At 44.4% G+C, this 6,254-nt stretch overlaps 1 long non-coding RNA gene across 1 annotated transcript; it reads right to left on the reverse strand.

Annotated features, from left to right (window-relative positions):
- Positions 1–1,175: 1,175 nt before the first annotated feature.
- On the reverse strand, positions 1,176–6,042 carry LOC309376519. Its single transcript, XR_014171235.1, has 2 exons — positions 5,509–6,042; positions 1,176–1,453 (listed from the first exon to the last, which is right to left on the reverse strand). It is a non-coding gene; the product is annotated as an uncharacterized lncRNA (long non-coding RNA).
- Positions 6,043–6,254: the final 212 nt, after the last annotated feature.

Consider the following 6,254-nt stretch of genomic DNA (forward strand, 5'->3'; position numbering starts at 1 on the left):
GAACAGCCCAGGAGAAGACGAGGAAGACTGGTAGTCCAAAGAAAGAAATCTGAAATGGGAAGGAAATTGGGCAGGAGGGGGGGAGGGAATGTAGGCTGGAAAGGAGGAGATCTGAACCCATTTCATGGTGTTATCACTGGCAACGGTAGATCAATGCAGTGGTTTTGCAGCATGTGTATTATGTGCTGGTGAGGACTTTAGCAGGGCAAGAGCGGAGGTTGCTCCACACTCCACAGTGAGGGTCTGCTGTCGTGGATCATGGCACTGTCACTGTGATACAGGAGGTGGGTGGGTTTTGCAGGAGACCCCCGTTTCCAAGTCTAGTTAGCATTGGTTTATTTATTTATGTATTCATTTACTACTGTAAATGTATATCCAATATGATTCATTTTGAAGTTTTGTCATTTTATATTCATTCATTTCTGGTATTCATCAATTCACTTAATTTTTTTTTATTGTGTGTGTGTGTGTGTGTGTGTGTGTGTATGTGTATATATATACACACACAGTGCTTTTTTCTAAAAAATGTTTGGGGGTACTCTCATTTTGACTCAAGAATATCACAATTTTATAGTTCAAATCGGGGGAAATAAACACAGTAAATGGACAAAAGTACAAAGATTCACAAAATGTTTAGGGGTATGCGTACCCCCAGAAAAAAGTTCTCCCTCTCTGTATATATGTGTGTGTGTGTATGTGTAGATAGATAGATAGATAGATAGATAGATGATAGATAGATGATAGATAGATGATAGATAGTGCTGCTCCCCTTTACTGATTCTTTGTTATTGTTGTGAGCTATTGTTGTTGGGAAAGTGGCATGCAACTATAAAATCGAATCAAGATGACTATAGGCAATCTCCAGCCATCAGATGTTTCAGTGCATTTGATTCTCAGTGCTGATCGTTTCCCTCTTCCTGTTTTGGTCTGGGATCTTTGTGTTATTGTGCAGCTGGATCACACACAGTCCCCATCTCTTGATGTGCAAAGCAGCCCCCCCACCAAATCTACCAGAAAGAACATTCTTATCACCTGATATCACCTCAAATGCAGTCCTATGCAGTTCACATCTTCTGTTGGTTCTTGAGTGAAGTGCATAGACATTTCATGGTGTGTGTGTGTGTGTGTGTGTGTGTGAACCAGCCTGTAGCACATCTCTTTTTTCCTTTTTGGGGGGACCGATTCAAAAGGGCATGACATCAGAGGAGAATTTCTCTGTGCGTGAGGGTAGGATGGAGAGAAGGGGAGATTTTTTAGGATATGCACGCCGTGTCACACATCTTCAAGGGTTTTGTAGCTCATAACTTCTTGCGTTAAACATAATCACAGTTAAGATGATATACAGACATATGAATGTGAGCCCCGCCCCGACTGCCAGGTGGGACAAGAGCCGCGCTGTCCGGGAATGCTGCCGAGCGACTGTTCCGTTTCCAGCAAGGTTGGCATCGCGAGTCTGGGGAAGAAGAGAGAAAACCCATGGGAAAAAATGCAACTAGAGACCTTGTCCGGAATGCAGGAATGGCTGGTAGCTAGCAAACAATCCTTTTGTCTCAGGCTGTGAGGCACTAACCAATAGCCAACAAATTATCTTTGTGATGATATGAACTTGCTGTTCCAAAACATATCTTTTGTAATGTTTCCATAAACCTGTAGGCTGGTTTATCGGGTTCCCATATTTCAAAAAGTAAAAACCAGGATACCCCCCAAAATTGTTGAGCCTTTTAAAGGAAATAAATGTGACCGACTTACCTATGATCCCAGGACAAAGCTCTGTATTTCGAAATCCCCACCCCACCCCATGGGACATCAATTCTGCCTTTGAAATCCTGGTAATGTCCAAACAACTGGCAGCCCTGGTTTATATGTATTCTTTTAGAATTAGTTAGCTTAATCATAGTTACTATCTCGATCCATTCAGATTGCAGTAGCAGATCTGCTTCCCTCACAATTTTTAGCTGTTATAATCTTAGCAGCAGTTATAAGGTGGAATGCTATTTTTTGATCATTTCTCAGAATAGCATCATTTAGATAACCAAGCGGGGATGTTGTAGGTTCCAAGGGCATATGATATCCTAACGTATCAGAGATGGATATGGACATGCATGGATTTCCAGAATATTTCTATCTGACAGCAATTCCAACAGATATGTATGTGATCTCCTTCATTTAATCTACATCTGCAACAAGAGATGTTGGAGATGTTTTAAACTGTTCTCAACATTGTGCTTTCATTGTTGTAACGCATTCCAAGACCTTAGGGTGAAGGGCACATAATAAAATAAATTATAGTTGTAGTCAGTGCTGGATTTACATATAAGCTAAACAAGCTATAGCTTAGGGCCTCACTCTCTTGCCCCCCCAAAAAAAATTTAAAGAAAACAATAACCTGGATGTACATTTCCAAAATATAATATAATAAAAAAATAAAATAAAACCTGCATACAGCAACAGTGTTTTGTTTTGTGTAGACTCCTATGCCTGGCGTGCTCTGGTCCATGGGGTCACAAAGACTCGGACACGACTAAATGACTAAACAAACAACAAAAATGGGCCCCACCTGCTAGCCTGCTCCCTAAAATATCACTGGTTTGCTCATTTCTATATGTAGGATACCTGCATTCTGCATGGACTGGTTGCAGGGCAACATGTGCAAATGGCTTTAGATACCTATTAGGTCCATAAATTACCATATAGCATATATCCAATGCAAAAAACAGCAACAATTTGTTGTTGATAAGGGAGAGCTGGACATATAAAGGGCCCCATTATCTTCAGTAGCTTAGGGCCTCATCAAACCTAAATCCAGCCCTGGTAGTAGCAGTAATCACAAGCACAATCACAATTAATAATAATTTGCACCTACCAATAATTTAGGGGAAGAGTCATTGCTCCATGGCAGCGCATCTGCTTGGCATGCAGAAAGTCCCAGCTCCAATCCCTGGCATCTCCAGGTGGGGCTGTGCTAGAGCCTGAAACCCTGGAGAGCCTCTGGCAGTCACTATTGGGAATACTGAGCTGGATAAACCAATGGCCTGACTTGGGACAAGGCAGTTTCCTATGTTCCTAACCAGATGGTTTAAGAACCTAGCAGAGCACAACAAGACTCAGAGCTTGGGCTGTATGCTCTGACTGAGTCTCAGAACTGGACACTCCTTTGGGTTTCTGCAAACACAGTCTGCACACTGATGAGATCTATTCATCAGCAATTTGGACATAATTGACTTATTCAGAGTAATGATGTGTTGTAAACAAAATCTGCCCTTTTTTCCTTATGGGGTATCCAAGAGCTTGTATAGAGTCCTTAAGTGAGTTCCCTATCGGTAGGAGAAAATAACAGAGGCCAACCAAGGAATATTGAGAAACAAAGCAGCTAGTAAGCCTGATCTTTATTAAAGCTGTTGCAACAGGGTGCTCCCCTCACACGCAGGAAAGGAGGAGGACCCAGAACAAAGGTGTGCCTGCTCTTATATAGACATTTTAAGTTCTCTGCCCTGGAGCTCAAGACCACCCCCCACAAACATCATACCTACATCACAGAAGGGGTGCAACCTAAGACTACCCCCCACAAAACTTCATGCCTACATCACAGCGGTCTACAGCAGAAATTTGAATGTTGTTGTTTTTCCTGTCTGCCTTATCAGATTGCCTTTCCTGGTAGTCTGCCCATTCCTTTGAGATGGTGATTACCCAATTCCTGAGACAATGGAGAGGCTCCCTCACCCCCCCCCTCCTTGCAGAGAAAACATTTGGTCAGTTTGGGAGTCAAAATGGTTTCTGGTTGGTCTTCCTGTGCTGCTCCAGACATGTGGTCTACATATCTATGTACGTGCTTGGTTGGTACATTTATGAACATTTATTATATATATAAGACCTTAATTTTTTTTATTACACGATGTATGGATTATCTAATTAATTAATTCTCCCCTGAGTCTGCTGTGCCTTTTATTCTCCAAGTATGATATCAACCCACTTTTCCAGTTGTAAATGGGGTTACTGAGGTTTGCCAGTTATAAAAAAAAGGCTCCTGACTTTGCTTGGCAGTATAATCTGAAGAAGAACCCCCCCCCCAAAGTCACATCAGTTTGAACCGGCTGAGATTTATGCTGCCACAGACTTGGTTGCACCATCAGCCACAAGCTTATCTGGATCGCCACAATGATCAAACATACCCATCAGTTGTGCAACAATGCTACTGCTAGTAATATCAGTCAAGGCGCTATGCTTCTACAACCAGTGTTGATTTACCAGTTCAAACAGGCCATCTGCATCTGTTTCCAAGGACTATCAAGGCAAGGGTCTTGTGATTAAAAGTTCCTTCCATTGTGTCGATCTATTTGCTCTGCAGTGCAGCATGGGTTAAGATTTTGTTCTTCCTATCAGTTGCAATACCAAGCCGCTATTCCTTTGAACCCCAGTAGGGCAACACAGACACCCACATATTAAGTGATAATGTTCCACAGTCTGCATTAGGTTATTTGGTGGTGGCAGTAGCAGTAGTAGTAGCAGCAGCAGCAGCAGTAGTAGGAATAATACCACACCCATCTGGCTAGGCTGCCCCAGCCAACACATATAAAAACATAATAAAAACGCCAAACATTAAAAACCTGCTGATACAGGACTCCTTTCAGATGTCTTATGGATCATCTATAACATGATGCTAAGTGGAGAACCAACCAGCCGCTGCTGCAAAGATGGAAGGAAGGGGTGCAATTCTTGTAACTGTTTTGAAAGGATGTTCAGGTTGTGCAATGCATAGCAGCTGCAGTCCACCACCACTTGGAGAAATGGGCATCTGATTCGGCCAGCTGATTCCCAGCTGCATTAAACGACTCCATCCATATCAGCAAAACTCAGGCAAAGCTAACACCCAAAAGAACGCTTAGATGTTATAATTTAGTGGTGGCCTAGCCTAAATTTGGAAGGAGGCTCTAGTTCATTGCTCTTCAACCTTAGGTGCCCATATATTGGTGGATTACAGTTCCCATCATCCTTGACCATTGACTAAGCTGGCTGTGGTTGATGGGAGTTGTAGTCCAACGACATCTGAGGACCCAAGGTTGAAGACTACTGCAGTCTAGTCCACGAAAATGGATGCCACCAACCCATACCCACCTGTTCATCTCTAAGTTGCCAGGAGACTCTCTTTCTGATTTCCTGCCCCCCCAGAAGCTACTCTGGAAGAGTAAACATGCACCTTGGCAAGCCTGCTTTGTCTGCAAACACCACCCAGTCTGTGCCTTATAGTGCTTTCGCCTTCATTGACTCCCTAGCCTGTAGCACATCACAACAGTCCTTGACATTGTGGGGAAAGGGCTCATAGTGAAAGCCACAACCTTCGACTCTTCCACCCAGAATGCCAGTTTTGGCCCAACCAGTGCCAGCCCTGAAGTCTCCTAAAACACAGTTCTCAAGAGGTAAAAGTTAAGTGGGGCATGCCATCTCTGCCCCCTTGTATTCTAGCACTGCATAATGCCCTCCCATGCTCACTTTCCCTCTCTTGTTTCTCACCTTTATAGAGAAAATCAAGGCAGCGATGCCCAGAGGTAGGCAGCAGCACAGCGTGGTGAAGATAGAGTAGTACAGGTGATCGGGCTCATTGGTGGGCTGAGGAGGCACAATGAAGATGGCCTGCGGGGTTTGATCCGAACCTTGGTAGCCTCTTGAATCTGGTGGGGCATAATAAGCTTGGTAAAGAGGTGGCATAGAGGGAGCTGACCCATAGCCCGGGGCGGGTGGAGGCTGACCAGGAGGTGCCAGCGGATCAGCCTCTGACTCAAAGGGCTGGTTTTCAGAGAAAGGTGGTGGAGCCTGAGGGTCAGGCCAGTTGCTGGACTTCTTCTCATAGTTTGGGTCACTCATTTTGCCAGTCTACTGCCCTCTTTCCCCTCCAGCTCTTCCCAGTTCTCCAAGTACAGTTTCTCTGCCTTTCTCTGTTCTTCACGTTCCTCCTTGCTGGCCACCCTGACTTGCTGCTGGGTATCTTCTTCTCTTCTTCTCACCTCCTCCAATCCTCTCTGTGCCTCTGTGCCTCCTCTCGTGGCACCCAACCAATCCCTCTGAATCTTCTCTATGGCTGGACGCTTGCCTTATAACGCTGGTTGGTCTGCCCATCTGCTTAATGAACGATTTACTGATTGCCCTGGCTCTCGGACAGGATGACTTCATGATGTCTCGGAGCCTAGGCGGATGTGTGGGTGGAATAAGGCAGAGAACAAGCAACCGAGACAGACTCACGTACTGTGATATGGGTGAAG

The sequence above is a fragment of the Podarcis melisellensis genome (assembly GCF_964234715.1).
Source record: "Podarcis melisellensis genome assembly, chromosome: 8".
Lineage (NCBI taxonomy): Eukaryota > Metazoa > Chordata > Lepidosauria > Squamata > Lacertidae > Podarcis > Podarcis melisellensis.